The sequence below is a fragment of the Pelodiscus sinensis genome, chromosome 2 (assembly GCF_052426305.1).
Source record: "Pelodiscus sinensis isolate ZL-2025 chromosome 2, ASM5242630v1, whole genome shotgun sequence".
NCBI lineage: Eukaryota > Metazoa > Chordata > Testudines > Trionychidae > Pelodiscus > Pelodiscus sinensis.
This window is the reverse complement of record NC_143053.1, coordinates 179,537,586-179,557,498: the sequence shown is the minus strand read 5'-3', so window position 1 is coordinate 179,557,498 and position 19,913 is coordinate 179,537,586. Positions and strand designations below refer to the sequence as shown.

Here is a 19,913-nt window from a genome sequence, read left to right as displayed (position 1 = left end):
CGATAAAAGCATACATGTATATAGGCACACATCTTATTTTTTTCTTTTATAGCTCCCATCTTTTCTTTAGTGCCCATTTTCAGGAGTGGGCTGGGGGTGGAGTCTGGGATGGAGGGAGGTGCCAGGAGCAGGCTGGAGATTGGGGGTGGCAGGGTAGAGTGGGAGGTAGGGTGCAGGAGCAAAGTGGACGCGCATGGTCTGGGCAACAGGTAGAGTGCAGGAGTAGGCGAGGGTTAGGAGTCTGGCAAGGAGGGAATGCAGGAGCAGGGTGAGGATGTGGGATCTGAGCAATGGGGGTGGGTGCGCTTACCTAGTGTGGTGCCCCAGGGATGCGTGTGGCTCCGTGTCCCCTGCTGCTCCTACTGGCTGTGATTATGGCCAGTTGGAACAGTGGGGGGGCAAAGCTCCAGGCAGCGCTTTTCTGTATCATCTAAGGTAGGAGGGATAGGAGTGGCATGGATCCGCTTCCTGTCCTGCTGATCTTAGCATCTGGCCCCGGCTTGCCTAACTGCAGCTTGGGGCTCTGCCCCCTTGCAGCAGGAAACCAATGCTGATGATGCTGGCAGGGACGGGGGAAGCCCAGAGCCTCTGAGACTAGATCCAGGCCTTAAGTTCCCCACCTTGTGTGTTAATTCTTTAAGTTTCTCTGCTGTAATCCTATTTAAACACTAGGTGGTGATATCTACCTTCATGATGTTCGGTAGTCAGATGGGGAGTAAGTTGAAATCTGAAATAAGAGGGGAAATGGTATGATTTTGTTTTCTTAAATAGAATTCAGACTATTTAGAATCTGGGTTAAGGGGTGACCTGAGATGAAATAACTGATTCATTTTCTGCAATAAGGGCTACCTGCTCTTTCTTGGTGATAGCAGGGTTGGGTTGTGCTGTTTCTGAAGTGCTTTGAGATACCCCTTATACCTGAGACTATAAGGTACTCTATAAATGTATTTTTCTGTGTCTGCATTGTTATATAAACTGAAAGTGGGGGCAAAACTGATTTTTGTTCTTATAGAATAATATTACAGATTCTATGACTGTTTGACCGTAGCTGTATAATACTTCTACAGATAGCAAGATAAAGAATTCAATTTCCAAACAACCCTGGGACTCCTCAGATGGAAAATCTTTAGGAAACACACACACAACCTGAGACACAGAAGTATTACAAAGAATTAAAAAAATTTAACAAGCTTCATATCCAGCCACTTGCCTACATGTTTGTCAGTACTGTGTGAAGCCTATTTGTATATCCATTTCCTTTCTCATATGTCTCAGTATTGGCCTGAGTGGGAGTTTCTTCTTATTGCCTTTCTCCACTCTTTCACTATTATCTTTCACCTCTCCTTTCCCTATGTTAATAATTATCTCTCTCAGCTGTTCTCATTCTGAACTTGTGGAGAGCAGCTTACTCATATGATAGTGGCTTAGTTCCTTGTGCTCAACTATTATATGTCATTAAAAGAGAGCTTAAAATATACATTGAGTATTTTCCATGTTGCAGTACTGTAATTCCCCCAGAGATGTGTCTCAATTGTAGGAGAGAGAAGAGAGCAGGGATATCCAAGAGATCCAAGGGACGATGTTTGTGTCATGGTGAGTGTGGGTATCCTATGAGACTTGCTCTCTGAGATGAGGTCCATTTTATGAAAAGATTTTATAATGCTTGCTTGAATTTCTAGATAACCCCCTTCTCTCCAATATCATTTCTCTTGATCTCTCCCTTCCCTTTTTCCCTTTCATGCCCATTTTTTTCTTTTCCCTCTTCTTCTCATGTTACATAGAGGTTATGGAGAAGAATTCTTCTCCTTCCTCTAATAGACAAGAAGCACTGGGCTTCAATTGTTGCAGAGGAGGTTTAGGCTGAACATTAGGAAAATTTTCTTGTCAAGCACTGCTATAAATTATCTAGGGAGGCTGTGGAATCTCCATTATTGGAGATGTTTAAGAGTAGGTTAGATCAACATCGATCAGAAAGGACCTAGATTAGGAGTGGACAATAATATTTGAAGGGGAACCACTTCAATATTTTTGAAGTGATTGCCGGCCACCCCAGAAGGGGCGGGGCCTTTAAATAGTAGGAGTTGGAAGGGCTCATGCCTCCCCTGCAGCTCCCAGGCATCTGATTAGCAGGGGGCAGGAGCTGTAAGCCCTTTTAACTCCCGCTGTTTAAAGGGCTCACTGCTCCCGGCTTCGCTGCTAGCGCATTGCCTGGGAGCTGGGGGCACGTGAGCCCTTTCACTTAAAGGGCTCGCACCCTCCTCTGGGTTGTTGCATGACAGCTATGGGGATGGCACGAGCCCTTTAAATTAGAAGCAGTTGAAAGGGCTCACAGCTTCCACGCCTTTAGATGGTTGCCTGTGAGCTGGGGATGTGCAAGCCCTTTCAGCCGCTTCTCTTTAAAAGTCTCGCACCTTCCCTATGGCTGTATTTCCTGGCAGCCATGGGGAAGGCGCAAGCCCTTTAAAGAGAAGCAGTTGGAAGGGCTTGTGCATCCCAGCTCCCAGGCAACATGTTAGGGGATGGGGCCAGAAACTACCATGTGGGCCAGATAGTAGAGCTAAGCAGGCTCTTGCCCACCCCGATCTAGATGGTGCTTGATCCTGCCAAAAATGCAGGGCACTGGACTTGATGACTTCTTGAGGTTCCTTCCATTTCTATGATTCTATGATCCTCTTTCCACCAACTCCTCCCATGCTGTCACTGATCCAGAAATTAAACACCTCTATAACGGATTACTATAAATCATTTTTCCATGTAATTTGACAAAATGGCTATGTGACATAGGGAAGTAAAAAGCATTTGCTTATTGGATAGCCTTTTGATCAGTCGACTAGTCAATATTTCCCCCTCGCTGCCTCTATAAAATAGAGGCATCAGGGGGCAGGGAAGGGGTACTTCAAGGTGGTATATCAAAGGTGCAGCCGCTGCACAGTTTATCTGTGGATCAGCTTTGTGGCGGCTTCACCTTTGAAACTGCCTCCTCTGAGCCTTTCAACAGGGCAGCTGTGGAGTCCGGACTCCCCAGCTGATCCCGGGCTCTCCGAGGCATCTCCTGGGGACTCTTGTGTGTTTCAAAGCAGGCATGCCGCATGCAGCCCGGAGTCAGCAGGATTTCCCGCTGGCCCCAGGCTGAACACAGTGATCTGCATTTCTCCTTTGAAATGTACAAGAGCCCGAGCGGGGGCTCCTGTACATTTCAAAGGAGGAATGCAGAAGTGTCTATCGACTAGTTGATGGAAATTCCATCAAGTCGACTTGTCAATTAACTGCACTTTAACATCCTTAATGTGACATCAGAAACACACAGCTTATGTCTGTTTTGTTGCAAAATCACATTTACTGATAATATGGCTCCTTCCAGCTAAAAGGTGAACCCATTTTCATTAGATATGTTCCCATGTGTAGGACCTTCAGATTTGAGTATTTTACTTTTCCACTTATTGTGTACAAATATTTTGAATAATTCTATAGCTATAAAGCATCTCTCCTAATCAGAAGGTGATATTAAAGAATAAATATTTATTAAAGCTACAATAAACCATCGCCCATTGAGGTAGTCTAAAAGCTATAATAGCCAGTTGCAAAACCTGCACTTAATTCTATAGCTATAAAGCATCTCTCCTAATCAGAAGGTGATATTAAAGAATAAATATTTATTAAAGCTACAATAAACCATCGCCCATTGAGGTAGTCTAAAAGCTATAATAGCCAGTTGCAAAACCTGTACTTAATGAAGACTAACAGGTATTTTTAGAAGTTCCTCATGAAATAAGGTAGTTACAGCTACCAATATATGAAAGAGAAACTCACATTTTTTGCCAGTAATTGAAAGAGGCAGCCAAGCAGAAGTCCAATATCCTAATTTACTGGAGTGGTTTCATACCTTCAGAGAAATTGTTTCTCCAACTAACTTAGTCTTCCAGCAGGACTGGAAAAAGCTGAAGTGCTAATTTTGCAATTTGATGCACATGAGCTGGCCTTTTGCACTTGAATAGCATCTCAGTAGGACTGTGCATGGGGATGAGTCCACCTATATGGATCTCATTGCAGAAGGGCTTCAATAGGGTTGGTTTTGTATGTTAATTATTCACACTTTGTAAGTGCAAAATGGAACAGCTGGTGATGGAAAAATAACAGTGAGTAACAGTAAACTAATTAAATTTGCCCCAATGTATGGTCCATCTTCTAACTTATCTCAATGAATTTTAGACCTAGTAACCTTATCAGACAGAGAATATGAAGAACTATAGAATCTTGTTTAATTGATTAAAGCAGCACCTGCCACAGGCAGAGGCCGCTCCAGCCTGGGTCCTCCCTGTCCTGCGTGGGGGTTGCCGTAATTGCTCCTGACCCCCCCCCTCCCTTGGAAACTGCCTTGACCACCCTTTCCAGCCCCCATGTGGGGGGGGGGGGGGGACAGTGAACCTGGAACAGTTCTCTGCCTGCGGCTGGCTGCTCCCAAGTACTGGCTAACAGTTAATGAATAAGGTTAATGAGTTAAAGGTGATCCTTACCAGGTAGCAAACTGACTACCTGTTAATATCACTAACAATGTGTAAGCTCTGCTTTAATACATGGCCTGACTTTTCTGACTATGATTCAGGTCCCTGGTCTTGCACTAGGCTTAGTGTTCTAGGCCAGTGGTCTCCAACCTTTTTAAGTATCAGATCACTTTTTTAATTTAAGTGCAATCCAAGATCTACCTCAAACCCAAATAGCCTGGCCCTGCCTCCTTTGTGCCCCTTCTCCAAGACCCCGCCCCTGCTCACTCCATTCTCCCTTCCTCCCCCATCCTTCCTCACTTTCACCAGGCAGGGGTAATGGTTTGGGGGTGCAGGCTCTGGTCTTGGGTGAAGGGATTTGGAATGTGAGAGGAGTTCTGAGCTGAGCGTGGGGCAGGCAGTTGGGTTGCCACGGGGTTCTAGGTGCAGGCTGTGGGAGGGTGTTTGGATTCAGGGGTGCTTGGGGCTGGGGCTGGAGCCTAGGGTGCAGGAGGGGGTTCATGACTGGGGTAGGGTTTCAGGATGTGGGTCGATTGGGCACTCCTTACCTCAGGTGGCTCCTGGGTCGTGGTGCAGTAGGGCTAAGAGGCTCACCCCTGCCCTGGCCCTGCACCACTCCCAAAAGCAGCCAGCAAATTCCATCCCAAGTCCTGCTGTGTCCCCTCTCTGCTCTGTGGAGATAGGACACAGGGTGGGAAAGGGGACACTTTGAGACCAGCACCCCTTCTTCTCCCTTCTCTGCCCTGCACAGCAAGCAGGAGGCTCTGAGGGGTGGGAGAGGCAGCTCCAAGTCAAAGGTCAGGAGCTGCACAGCAGTGGGGGGGAAGGGGCAGTTGAAGTGTGAGTACTTGGTAGCCTCTTGGCCAAACTAGTAAAGATCACCTGTCAGAGGCTCCAAGATCTACCAGTAGATCCCGATCTACTGGTTGGTGACCACTGTTCTAGGCCCTTGAACATACTGTCTCTCTGTCTCTGTCTCTGTCGGTTTCCGCCTCTTCTCCACCCCCAGTGGATGTTAACATACAGTGCTGAATGGATGGTCCATGGAGGATTGCCAGTCTACAGAGTTTGATGGTGATTTGATGCCATGTTGCAAAATTTTGAGAGGAGCTAATTTCTGTTCATGACATAAGCAATAGCCTCTGTCGATCACCATTTGGCTATTTGTAAATATTAAATATGTTGTGTCTCGTTAAATGCTAAAAATGTAGAAAGAGTCATTCAAAGATTTACATTTTGGGTTTGACCTTCCTCTCCTTTCCAAACTTTAGCTTAATATATGTAGTATTTTGTCTCTTGTTCACAAGTGAACATGTACTGGCTAATGAACCAAACCATACCAACCCTTTTTCTGACACAGTGATTCATGATGGGTGTATCTCTAAATGACTGTAGCATGGTGCTATTGTATTGTCAGTGTGAGCAATAGAGCTTGGCACTCTTTTTGGAATTACATACTTATGTGAACTTAAGTGGCTAAACTGCATGTCTTATCAGTAGCCCGTTTTACTTAAGCTTATTATAGCAAGATCATTCAGGCAGTTTGATAACAGCTCATCTTCATGTTCTCCACCTTGCACTTTGGTAGCACATCCTTAAGCCTTATGGTTAAACATCAGAGGCACTTGTTGAATATGTAACCTTAGGGATTAGGGGGGAAACAGAACAATTAGGATATAAAATGTTATTTGAAAAACAATGAGATGTTCCTTATATCTATCTTCCCTGGTGGTACATGGGGATGTTTTTCAGTGAAAAGCCGTCTGTTAGTAACGTGGAAGGTGACATCATTCATGTTGTGAGGCGGTCACTGCTGCCTAACAGGGTTGCTTTATTTACAGTAAATTGTGAAGTGACTCTCTATCCTACCAATGCCAAATTTTGGCATTGATTAAAGATGGAATGCAGAGGCCGTAAATTTCATATGTACACAATGTGTTAGCAGTTCATTGAATAAGCAAGTGATAAAACACATTTTATAATCCCCACTCAGAAGAAAGTTTTGTGTACCAGCTTCATGAATGTGAAGATTTTCACTTGCTTCATCAAAGATAAGCTGTAGAAGTCTGCCCTACCATCTCAAAATGCTATTTAGTACTCTGCTTTTTTTTTTCTGATTATGAAGCAGGACATTTTATAAGTAACTTACAGTGAGGTAATTGAATTGTATACATTAGGAAATGTAAAATTCTTTATTATTTTAACTGTCTTATATATTAACTTTATATTGCAGCAATTATTATTGAAGTTGTGAAATTAATCCGGTTGAGAGCTATTAATCTACATTACTGCCATAGACATCTTTTTACTGTACATGTAAATTTGATGCTAGATCCACCAGTGCATCTCTGCTATAATTTGCAACACTCTCTGCTGTTTCAGCCCTGGGATTTTTCTTGAGCAAAGCCTGTCAGCATAAGTGAAATACAGAATGGGGGATAACTGGTTTCACAGCAGCACCTCTGACAAAAATCTGGGAGTAGTGTTGGATCACAACAACACCTGCAAAAAAGAAATGAAGCAAACATAGTGTTGGGTTGCATTAACAGAATCATAACTTGCAATTTAAAGAAGATGATAGTACTGCTCTCAGTGCTGGTCAGGCCTTCGCTGGTGTTCAGTGTCTAGTTTTTTCTTTGCTGCATAGAAAGGATGTAGAGAAACTGGAAAAGATCCAGAAGCGAGTGACAAGAATGATCCAAATGATGGAATGCAAAGCATATGAGCAGAGGTTGAAGGAACTATATATATTTAGACTGGGAAAACAGAATGGGGGTTGGGGAGATGAGAGCAGGTCTTCAAATACTTGAAAGGCTGCCATAAAAAAGATGGAGAAAAAAATTGTATTCTCTTGCCAGAGAGAGCAGGACAAGAGGCAGTGATCTCAAACTCTACAGTATAGCAGATTTAGATTAAATCTTAGGAAAATCTTTCTAACTATAACAACAATAGGACAATGAAACAATCTGCCTAGGGAAATTGTGGAAGCTCCTTCACTGGAGATTTTCAAAAAGAACCTGGGCTGAGATCCATCTCTGGGTGATTGACACAAGAAATTTTTGTATTTTGACTGAAGGCTAAACTAGATCACCTTTGCAGTCCCTTCTAATCTTAGGGCTCCAATTTTATGAGTCACCAACCCTGTGTTTAACTGTCTCTTGTCTCAGTCATTCAGTTCAAATTAATGTATATTGCTCACAGTTCTTTTCAGGAAACTCTTACCAGTATTGAAGTAGATTGACATGCTTCCCTGGCCCATGTTAAAACACAAGTGCCCAGTTATTTGAAGTAATTAATTTGGGTTGTGTGTTTCTTTTGCTTCTTTCAGATGTGTGCAATAGTACTGATCTTCCTGAAGTTGAAATCATCAGTTTGCTGGAAGAACAACTGCCCCATTATAAGCTGAGAGCAGATACAATCTATGGTTATGACCACGACGATTGGCTTCACACGCCACTCATTTCTCCTGATGCCAATATTGACTTAACGACTGAGCAAATAGAGGAGACGCTGAAATACTTCCGTAAGTGAAAACTTGCAAGTTATACTGAAGCAAGAATATGACATATAAATTACATTTGTGCTCTCATTCACAAGGCCCTCAACATAGTATGCTTGGGGATGTGTGAGTGGCGTAAGACCAAGCTACATGTACAATTTAAACCAGCCTTCTGTTACAACGCTGTGGCAGAAGCAATACATACATTAATAATGGATCAATATAAAGCCTATTTCCCGTACAAGTATTACAGATTCCTGATAGGTGGCAAGCAAATAAATGTTTAATAAAATATTAGAAGATACAAAATAGAAGTTGCATTTGTAGTTTGTACATGTAAAGCTTCATCCTAGAGAGATGTTTTTTATTATAATCCCTGGATTAAATTATATTTAGGGTGAAAAAATAACACATATTCTTACATGAAAAAATCTAAAAAACCACTTACATCTGAGAGTCACACCTCGATTAAACTTTCATGGGTTTGGAAAGTCCCTGAAATATCTGGAGTTGGAATAAATGTGACTATGCATTTTGTTTTGTTTGAGAATTTTTTTAATCTGCCATAAGTGAACGTAGCATATTCATATGGAATTAATAAATCATTTCAATAAGTGAAAGCTTTAAATGTTGGGTGAGCGAAGAAACTTCCAAGTAGTTGTTTGTTTTTAATATACTTTCCCTTGAAATCAGAGCTTATGTAAGAGGGAAAACCATGGAAAAAAATGTGACAAAAAAAGAAATGTATGTAACTTTGAATGCCTGGACATCCTTTGGTGTAACTGACATTTATTACTTTTGCTGTAACTATCTAAGGTGGCAGTTGCAATTTCCTGATACCAAACATCAGCATAAAATATGGAAAGCTAGCCCTAAACTTTCTGACTCCTAGATTTGCATTTGGCATTTCTGGGCACATTTAATGGTGGGTGATGCTGTTTTGTCTTGGCAAGGTATCATGAAATCAAGTAATAGTGCCGCATCTTAGGCTTCTGAGAGAAGGAGACACAATTCTGGACTGTTGTATAAGAATTGAAGTTAGTAGTAACTGTAAAGGAATTGTCAGTTCAGAGTTTGTCCTTTCATCTTTTTTTTTTTTTTTTTTTTTTTTTTTTTTTTTAAACTATCCACCTTCATGACATTGTGATCAGTAGCTGACCATTACACTATAGGCCTAGCTTAATGGTCCATTCAATTCTTCACTCTTGTCTAAGGGAACAGTTTTCAAAGTGAGGCAGACCTATACAAATATAAATCATCTTGCCATCCTAATGATGTTTCGGTCATTTAGTAATTCAACGAGAGATTTGTGATGAAATAAAGGTTTAATTCCACTTAAACTATAGGCTTGTACATATGAATTTGTGATCTTGACATTACTTATGTGGTGTCAAATTGTGTGGTGTCTGATCCTCCACCACATTACTTATGTAGTGTCTGATCCTGCAAACTGAAACAATGAAGCTGGATTGCAGTGCCTAAAATTTCACTAGGGTAAGATATGTTATATTGTGTCATCGATGAGGACTCCAGTAAAATTTTTAGGAACACAAAACTGTTACTTGCATTCTGCTTACTTTGAAGCTTTAGCAAGAGGAGGAGAAATTAAAATTTCCCACTGGGAGAAGTTAACATCAAATAGAAGTAATACTCAGTGGTTCCTATACAGAATCATATAAAGAGTATTTGTGAGAGGTAGAATAATAGCTTTGTCTGGAATAAGCATTTGATTGTTACCCAAGATATTGAGAGTTCTGATTCCAGCTCTCTTGGTGACTTGCTCTATTGCCATGAAAAATCATGTAATCTTTGTGTCTGCCTTTCATATTTGTACAGTGGAGATAAATTTAAAATATCGTACCTCACACATGGGAATTGAGGACAGATTGATATTAACATTGCACTTTGAACTTATAATGTATTGTATAAATATTAAGTATTGTTACTCCTATTATTTTTTATTTGGATAAAAGAATGGCTATCAAACAGTGTGAAGTTATATATTTAAATAGCTCCGCATGAAAAGTCCTTGAGCTGGCATATCTGTCCTACAGGAATTTCCTACAGAGTGACCTATTTTAAATGTTACGGCTGGAACACTCTCTTGCTTGAGTTCACAATTTTTGTAAGGTTTAAAAAATGATTAGTATTGGGGGTGCACAATCACTGACACTTGTCTCTGAAAAGGATTTAATCTCAAAATTACACTTTCCTAAAGAGTGGTGAACTGATGCAAATTGTGGACATCTGCAGCTTGAGGGACTGTCTAGAATTCTGTAGATACAAGCTTGTTTTTTCAATTGTTCTGAAAATGTTTCCAAATTGAGATATATTGGACAGTATTTGTGAAGTCCTTTTGCTTATTTAACTAGGGAGATTGCATCTACAGTCTAATACAGGGCTACTCAACACACGGTCCGCGGGCTACATGTGGCCCACGGCCCATTTATTTGCAGCCTGCGGGTGGGAGCTAAAACAAAAAAGTAGTCAATATAATGCTCTTCTGTTGATATGCATTTTACTAGTTAAATTCCTGGGCTGTCATTGCTCATTAAAAGTGCTGACATATGGATGGAAATCGGGTAAATATTGCATTTTATTAATAGCAACAGAACTGACTTACATGGGACGTGTGAGTTGTGTAGTCTTGCTTTAATTTTTTTATTCCTGCCCATCAGTGTGAAAGAAGCTATTTACATATATTTGGATATAAATTTGCATGTATATGCAACAACACTTCAGTTGTGGCCCTCGGCGTGCGCTATATTATTGTGGCTCCCAGGATTCCAAAGTTGAGTAGCCCCATCTAATAGTTACGTCTTGGAGCATCTGTCAGGAACAGGCCATCATGGAAGGTTGCCTTTCGTGATCTTTTCTATAAGAGTTTGGTGATAACAAAATACTTGTGCATTTGTGGTTGTCAGTCGCTTTCCATGTAAAACTGAAATTAGGAAGAGGGATGATTCCTTGAGAGAATATCACAACCTTTTGTAAAGGGAGGACACTAAAGAAGGCTAGTCAGTTAACTTGGGACCTATCTAGAATATCTTGATGTAAGAATGCCACATTCTTGTTTGTTGCAATCCCCTATTTATTTTCTTTGTGTGTAAATGAATACTATTTGTTATTTATACAGCACTCTTCATCCATACCTCTCAAAGCATTATACAAATATTGTTCCTTTTGAAAGATGGGGCAACATCATGGGAGTAGCCCAGATAAGCTAACTGACTTTTCCAAAATTACACAATAAGTCTGTGTCAGAGCTAGAAACTAGCCGCATTACCTGACTTCCATTCCCAGAGCCATTGGGTTACTTCATATGCATTCTGGGGGGAGGTGGTTGAAACAGAACAATGGATTTTCTAAATATGTATTTTATTTATCTGTTTTGATACCATGCAAACACTCCCAAAAGTGCCTAGGAATCTTCCATAGAACATAAAAGGGACAATCCAGCATAACCCAAGAGCTGAAGTCCAACCTGAAATGAAAAGAGGCAGTGTTGTGGGGCAGGAGGTGGGATAAAAGGCAGAGTAGGGTTTGGGGAAGATGGGGCAGAGCAGGAGTGGGTGTGTGATCTTGGAGGAATGGATGGAATGGGGACAGGCCTTGGGTCTGACGGGGGGATCAAACACCCTCTGGGTATTGAGGAAGTCAGTGTTTATTTGTGACAGATTGTGCCATGTAATCTTCAACCATAAAAAAAAATACTTCACAGTGGAAGGATCCAATTTTAAAATTACTCAAAAAACTACTGTGGAATAACGGCCTACCATTTGGGTATGTAGTAAAACCATTTTTAAATAACTTTCCTCTGAGTTTTTTGAGGGATATAAGAGATGGGGGTCGTGGGCTCATTCTTTCACCATTCTTCCTCATTGCCTTTTACATTGTTAGTTCCATTGCCTAATTTGGAGTGTTGATGTTCTAGAAATTAATGTGACATATGAATTCCACACTGTTATTTCCTACAGTTTAACTACCTTATTTTTATTGTAAAGAAAAATAAACTCTTCAATAGATTGAACCAGACTATGGGCATCACGGGGTACTGAGGCAGTGAGTGTGCGCAAAATTAAGAGAAGCTATTTTCTGCTTTTCATTTTGTGTATGGTGAGGGGTTTAACGTTTTACTAATTTGATTCTTTAGTTCCAGGCTAGCAAGACTTGTTAAGTGAAGAGCTATATAGCTGTCTAGGTGTTTAACTTACTCATCATCCAGGTATCTGAGTGTAATACACAATGTAATCAATCTTGACATGCTGTTTAATAATTGATTTCTGGTTCTCTTCCCCATTCCACTGAAACGTTAGGTAGGATAGGCTTTTTGGTCTTTAAATGTTCTTTTGTGGCAAAAAGCAAAATCAAAGATGCCCATCTAATTTTGCTCTGAAGGTGGTGAGAGCTCCTGTGGAAGACTGTTCTATAAAGGAGCTTTCTTGTGACACATTTCCCTGTGTTCTATTAGCAGTAATTTGGGAGATGAATTGAAAAGATACTTGCTTAGTAACTGAAATGTTCTTTAGGAGCTAAGGAACCATCTCACACTTGTGAATATTTTGCATTAGTCAGGTTTGCCGGTCACAAATGCATTAGGTCATTGTGGCTGAGTCCACAATTGTGGAAATTGGGCATAGTCTCCTGGCCCGTTTGCTGTAGATCTCAAAGGTATTTTTGGTAGTTGTATGTCTTTGGAGATTTAATACAACATGGGTCCAGACATCAACACTGTCTCCTACTTTGGCAAGTGGAGGGCAGACAAACCTCTAATTCAGTGTCTTTGACTTAGTGGAGTAAAATGGATAACCTGTGGGTTTATCTTGAATTTAACAGGATAGCAATTGTGATGCATGGTTTTAAATGTTTGTTTAATAGGAGGTAAATAGGCTTGTTTTCTGGACCTCAGGGGATCTCTCCTTGGAGAAAGTCATATTGGCAAAAGAAGCAGTTATATGAAGTAGTTGAGTTCTTTTCATTCACCATTTATTTTTTTCTCACTATTATGTTACTGGTTTCTCAACCTGTGATGTTTGTGGAATGTTTGCAGTATGATGTTTCTTCCAGTCCCTACCCATTGTCTTGGGGTAGTTTACTTCTGAAAGTACTGCAAATGAAGATTTATGAATCAGATGAATTTAAAAATCCGGTCAGTCTCTCTGTGGTATTGTTGTGCTGATGGTAGATGTTTTGCTTTGATTTCCACACAGGCTATGTCTAGACTGCAAGCCTCTTTCGAAAGAGGCTCTTTTGAAAGAGAGCGTCTAGACTGCACGCGGAACTTTCGAAAAAGCGGCTTGCTTTTTCGAAAGAAAGCACCCAGTGAGTCTGGATGCTCTCTTTCGAAGAAGCCCTATTTACATTCAAGAACGCCTTCTTTCAAAAGAGGAACTTTCGAAAGAAGGCGTTCTTCCTCGTGCAATGAGGTTTACCGCCGTCGAAAGAAAAGCCGCGTTCTTTCGATTTAATTTCGAAAGAACGCAGCTGCAGTCTAGACGCAGGTGAAGTTTTTTCGAAAAAAGGCTACTTTTTAAAAAAAAACCCGGAGTCTGGACACAGCCCTCCTGTGCAGATGCTTTGAGTCATTTATGATGAAGGGCAAACCATGACAGTCTGATTTCTTGTTACTCCCTGATGTTTCTTTAGGAGCGGGAACGCTGTATATGCAGGAAATTGATGACCAGGCTTTATTTCTTCCTAGAATATGCCATGTAGCACAGAATACTTCATCCAATATGGCCTATTACTAAAGAGAGACAAATTACAATAATGCTGGAGCTTGTGCTAGTTACTGTTTAAAAGGGTATAACATGCAAGAGACTTTTTTTTCTTTATGGAATCTTTTAAATGTATTGTAAGCATTTTAATAATCTGTTGAAAAATTGCAGAATATTAAGGATATTTTTAGAGAGATTTACAATGCAAATTGTTTTTCACTTACAGTAGTGAACTTTATTCATGATTTAGTTAAATGGTTAACCTCGGAAACCTGCCTGGCATGCTTATAGCCATAGCTATTGATGAATGATTGAGTGCTACTGGAGAAGGAATAATATTAAAGCATTTATTAATAGTTATAGGAGTTTTTGAAGGTTGATAGGCTGCTGCGTTTCACCCTTTCTTTAAAAACAAAACATTTCTCTCCAAAGTGCAAGAGCTTTTGTTATGCGTGAAAGCCTAATTTCTCTGCTTAGCGACTCACCATCAACAAATCCAGACTGTTGAGCTTGTTTTTGTTTGTGGGGTGAGACAAGTTCATACTTCTACTCTGCCTGCTGCTTCCAGTCTCCTAAGCCAGTGTGCGCATAGGACATAATATCAGAGGGGTAGCCGTGTTAGTCTGAATCTTTTAGCGACGAGGAGTCCTGTGGCACCTTATAGACTAACTGAAGTGTAGGAGCATAAGCTTTCGTGGGCAAAGACCCACTTCGTCAGATGCATGTAGTGGAAATTTCCAGAGGCAGGAATAAATATGCAGGCCAGGATCAGGCTGGAGGTGACCAGGTGGATCCAATCAAGGAGGATGAGGCCCACTTCTAGCAGCTGATCTGGAGGTGTGAATTCCAAGAGAACAGAAGCTGCTTTTGTAGTTAGCAAGCCATTCACAGTCTTTGATTAATCCAGAGTTGATTGTGTCAAACTTAAAGATGAACTGTAGCTCAGCAGTTTCTCTTTGAAGTCTGGTCCTGAAGTGCGGTGTGTAGTTGCTGGTACACACCGCACCATAATAACTACACACCGCACCATAATAACTCGAACTCAGGAACCAATCCTTGCAACAAACCTCGGTGCCAACTCTGCCCACATATATACACCAGCAACACCATCACAGGACCTAACCAGATCAGCCATACTGTCACTGGTACATTCTCCTGCACATCCACCAATGTAATATATGCCATCATGTGCCAACAATGCCCCACTGCTATATACATCGGCCAAACAGGACAGTCCCTACGTAAAAGAATCAATGGACACAAATCTGATATTGGGAATGGCAACATACAAAAACCTGTAAGGGAACACTTCAATCTTCCTGGACACACAATTGCAGATCTAAAAGTAGCCATCCTGCAGCAAAAAAAACTTCAGGACCAGACTTCAAAGAGAAACTGCTGAGCTACAGTTCATCTTTAAGTTTGACACAATCAACTCTGGATTAAACAAAGACTGTGAATGGCTCGCTAACTACAAAAGCAGCTTCTGTTCTCTTGGAATTCACACCTCCAGATCAGCTGCTAGAAGTGGGCCTCATCCTCCTTGATTGGATCCACCTGGTCACCTCCAGCCTGATCCTGGCCTGCATATTTATTCCTGCCTCTGGAAATTTCCACTACATGCATCTGACGAAGTGGGTCTTTGCCCACGAAAGCTTATGCTCCTACACTTCAGTTAGTCTATAAGGTGCCACAGGACTCCTCGTCGCTATAGGACATAATGTAATTTGTCATGTATTGTCCCAAAAACAGAGCAGGAAGGCAAAACAAGACAGACAATGCAAGAGACATCCATGAAATGAGTAAAAGTCAATCTAGTTACCCCATTCTCAGGCTTCCAAATCTTACTACTACCACTGCTATTTAGATCTTACATGATTGTTTTCATCCATACATTTCCAAGTATTTTACAAAGGAGGGCAACTATTGCTGTGTTTTACAGAGGGGGAAACTGATGCCCAGAGATTTCACTTGTTGAAGATCAGAAAGTCAGTAGCAGAGCTAGGAACAGAGTAAACTCTTCTACTTTTATTCCAGTGCCCTATCCATTGGATGTTATCTCCCTTGAGAGCTGCCCTTTTCAATTAATGTTTACAACGTAAGTTGAAACCAGAATACAACCTTGTTAACTGTTTTCTTGAAATTTTGTAGGGAAAAGGATAATTGTTTTTCAGCACCACTTTTATTAGGCTTCTGGGTAATTCTGCAGACTTCATTACATTGACCTATTTGATAAGATCAGAGCTATATAAAATCTTGTTATTTTATAGCATGCTGACTACTGACCAGTCACATCCTACAGTTCTCAAAAGCAGTAGTACTATGCTGCTAAATACCCTCCATTCTGTTGGAAGGAAATCTGTCCCAGAAGGTCCACTTGCCAAAGGGATTACTAGACATTGTGGGTGAGTTCCTCAGCTAGTGTATACAGTATTGGCATAACTCTCCTGTAGTGAAAGGAGCTGTGCATTAGCTGAGTAGTTGATTATTTGTTAAATCTCCTTTTCAGAGTTAGAGCAAAACTTGTACACAAAATTAAGCATTATCCTTTTGCTTTTCCTTGTGGTCCTTTTTTTATACAGCTCGCTCCTTCAGGGAGGAGTTTAGAAGACCTGAAACAGGAATTATAGCAAAGAATATAAACATCTAGTGTTTGACTTGAATACTGGCTTTAATTTAGTACATAGTACAAAGTACAACTACAAATAACACTTTCTGTTTAAGGAGATGTTAATTTTGCATGCATATTCAAGGCTGTTCTTTGAGGAGTTGAAGGTGAAAATGTTTGATTTGTAATTTCTCTGAAGCCCAGGAGTTTTAAGAAAATGTGCATATGATGGTGTTCATGCTCGTGTAAAACCATTGGTGAGTATATGTTACAGGTTCTCCTCTCACTCTTGTTCTGTGTGGATTGGAATTACAGCACCCAGCTTCAGAACCATGGCTCATTAGCTCAAGTTGTAGCTGCTCATAGAGTTTTTCAAGTCCCCAGTTCAGTCCAAAGGGTATTGGACTAGATGGCAGCCATCACAAAGTATGAATACCCCTGGTGAGAGAGTGGTGCATCTAGAGCACAGCCACTTGGCCCTTCCTTTCAAGTAATTCTAAATACCATGGAATGAAGATGAATGTTTACACATCCAAACAGTTTCAGTTTGGTAGCATGCCCTTTTTTTTAACATAAACTCTCTATATCCAGGGATAGGGAATGTGAAGAAGTAATTTGAACTTTTAGTTAAATTACAGTCAAACAAAATTGAGTCTCCATATCTGATATATAAAAATGCCTTTTGAAAATTATTGCTTGATATTTTGGAACTATAGATGTTCAAAAACAAAAGTAGTCAAGATGTGTTTTCACTCATTAGTTAGCTGTGAATAAAGATTGCCACTTTCCTTCAAGGACAGCCAAAGTGGATTGCTCTGTTTCTAACACATTCAGATATTTACCTATCAACATAACTAAGTCTAGCAGAGAAATAATCATGAAGTCATAAAGGGATTTCCTCTATGTTGGGCAACAGTCTTAGCTGAGTGGCCAAAGTGTCTTCTAGTACATCCAAGTACCACCTTCATCTTCAGTATCAAAGTATAGCTCAAGGAGAGTACTGTTCCTGTTTTGGTCTGACTGCACTTTGTTGGGATTAAAATGGAACATCACATGCTTGTAATTGCAGATCATGAAGATTACAATCTCAGTTTAAAGACCAAGGCAGCTGCAGTCTACTGCATTTAGTGCAAATGGTACACAACCCATGGGCTTCTGACATGTTGTTCTTATGTCCCTCAGTTGGGTTTTTTCTTATTAGAGAAGTATCAGAGTAATACTGCGGAGTCCTGGCTTGCATGTTCATCTGCCCAGTCAAGCATGCTATATACATCTTTTCCTAATTTCACAAATGTGTCCATTGGTTCTGAAAAATAGAACTACAGACCAGGGCCTCATTATGATTTTCGTGGGCCCCAGGTACTTTTGTCTTAATGGGCCCCTTCCTCCATAAAAAAATATTAAACATTATTTTTGGTATAACTTTAAATACTTCAACATTTTTTTCTGTTTTAGGCAAAATTTAATAGATTTTCTTCAACCCTAAAAGTTCATTTTTTTTCTTCTGATTTTAAAAGAAATTAAAACATTTTCGTGGGCCCCTAAAAGTATCGTGGGCCCTAGGCACTGTGCCTAATGGATAAGTCGGCCCTGCTACAGACTCTATTACAATTCCAGGATTTCTGGAGGCAGTTGCTCACAATTAAAAAAAAAAAATCAAGTTTCTGATTATTTCTAGAATAGTGATAGAAATGTAGCCATGTTAGTCTGGTGTAGCTGAAACAAAATACAGGACTATGTAGCACTTTAAAGACTAACAAGATGGTTTTATTAGATGATGAGCTTTCTTGGGCCAGATCCACTTCCTCAGATCAAATAGTGGAAGAAAATAGTCACAGCCATATATACCAAAGGATATATGGCTTCCCTAATTATCACCTCTAATACTATTAACTCACAGACATCTACCCTTCCCCACCTCTAATATCATTAACTCACAGGCATTCACCTTCCTTTCTCCCCCCTACCTGCATCCCCCTTCTGTTCTGAAATGTGATTTGTCCTTTTCATATGTGTTCATTTTTTTTAATTGTATCCTTTGGTATATATGGTTGTGACTATTTTCTTCCACTATTTGAGCTGAGGAAGTGGGTCTGATCCACGAAAGCTCATCATCTAATAAACCATCTTGTTAGTCTTTAAAGTGCTACATAGTCCTGTATTTTGATTATTTCTAATGCTTCATCTACTTCATTCCCTGGGGGACAGTAGCATAATTTGGAAGGGACCATGTATATTTTGTATTTGTGTTTTGTGTTGTCTAAGAGCACAGCCTTAACCTCATGAATTTTTATGCTCTTTTCTGTAATGAATTTCTTTAAATTATGAATGAGTATGTGCAGTGTATTTTATGGGTAAATTACTTGGTTTATGTTATGTTTCAGTTCATGAAGGCTAAAACATGTTGCTGGATTTACATTTTTTAGAAGAATGTGTATCTACAGTAGTATACTTCAGGGATATTTTATGGAATTTAACATTCCACAGGGAAGGTACATCTCAAACTAAATACTGGTGGTTTAATTCTGTTTACAGATCTGCTTTCTCATCAGAGCTAAATTTTCTCCTTTTAAAACAAGATTAATTGGTAAAAAAATTAGAATATGGTCTGTTGTATGGCAGCAAAATCTATTTAAATAACCTGAGCAGTACATGTGTTTAAAGATTGGGCCCCCAATACAGATTGAACCTCCCTGGCCTGGTACCCTTGGGAGCAATACGGTCCCAAATAAGGGAATTTGCCAGACAATGGGAAGTCCCCTGACACCAGCCCTTCAGCCTACTGCCCCTGCCCATTGCTAGTTCCTTAGGTCTGGCCAGGTTGGCTGCTGGCCAGCTCTAGTCCTAGTTGTGCTACCTGCCGGGAGGCACATAGCCCCAGGTGTTCAGGTTCTGTCGGCTGCTGCATTCTGGCCCGGCTTCCCACTCCCAGGGTGCTGCAGCTGCAGCCCTGGCCCTGTTGCCAGGAGGCAGGCAACCTCAGTCATGCTGCCACTAGCATCTGGGCAGCTGCAAACTTGCTGCTGTTGCCCAGGATATTACTTCCCTGCCACTGCCTGGGCTAATGGGGCCCTAGCCAGGCTTCCTCTCCTGGGCAGCTATGGTCCTGGATCCACTGCCAGCCTGCTGTCAGCCCAGATAGTACTCCACTGCTACATGGGATGCCCCATCACCACCACTGCCTTGGCTGCTGTGCCCCACCACCACCAGACTCGTGGGACTCGCAGTTGCTGGCCCTCCTGCTCTGGGGTTCTCTCATCCAGGAGCATCCGTGGCCATGCTGGATCATGGATGTTCACAAACAAGAGAGTCAATTCTATCCTTTATTCTGAGCTATGGTATGTTGCCACATCAGCAAGAATCAGTCTTTAAATAACTATTGTTTGTAATGTCTTCATCCTGTCTCATTACATGGAGAACCATTAATGATCATTTTACTGTATCCATATTTAAAAATAATGGCCTGTCAGACTGCCATATTAAAATCAGTTGAATTTTTACATTTGTTTTGTGGTCATCTTTAATTTTCATTAATTATTTTCTCTTAAACCAGCTTAGAGGAGCTACACTTAAGAGCTTGCAGCAGC

General features: G+C 40.8%; 1 protein-coding gene across 3 annotated transcripts in view; it reads left to right on the top strand.

Annotated features, from left to right (window-relative positions):
- TRAK1 (trafficking kinesin protein 1) overlaps positions 1–19,913 on the top strand; it is a 123,827-nt gene that overhangs the window by 13,078 nt on the left and 90,836 nt on the right. For all 3 annotated transcript variants that reach the window (XM_025189033.3, XM_014577911.3, XM_014577913.4), the window contains one exon: positions 7,831–8,025. The gene's annotated coding sequence lies outside the window, so the exon portion shown is untranslated. The remainder of the gene's footprint in view (positions 1–7,830; positions 8,026–19,913) is intronic.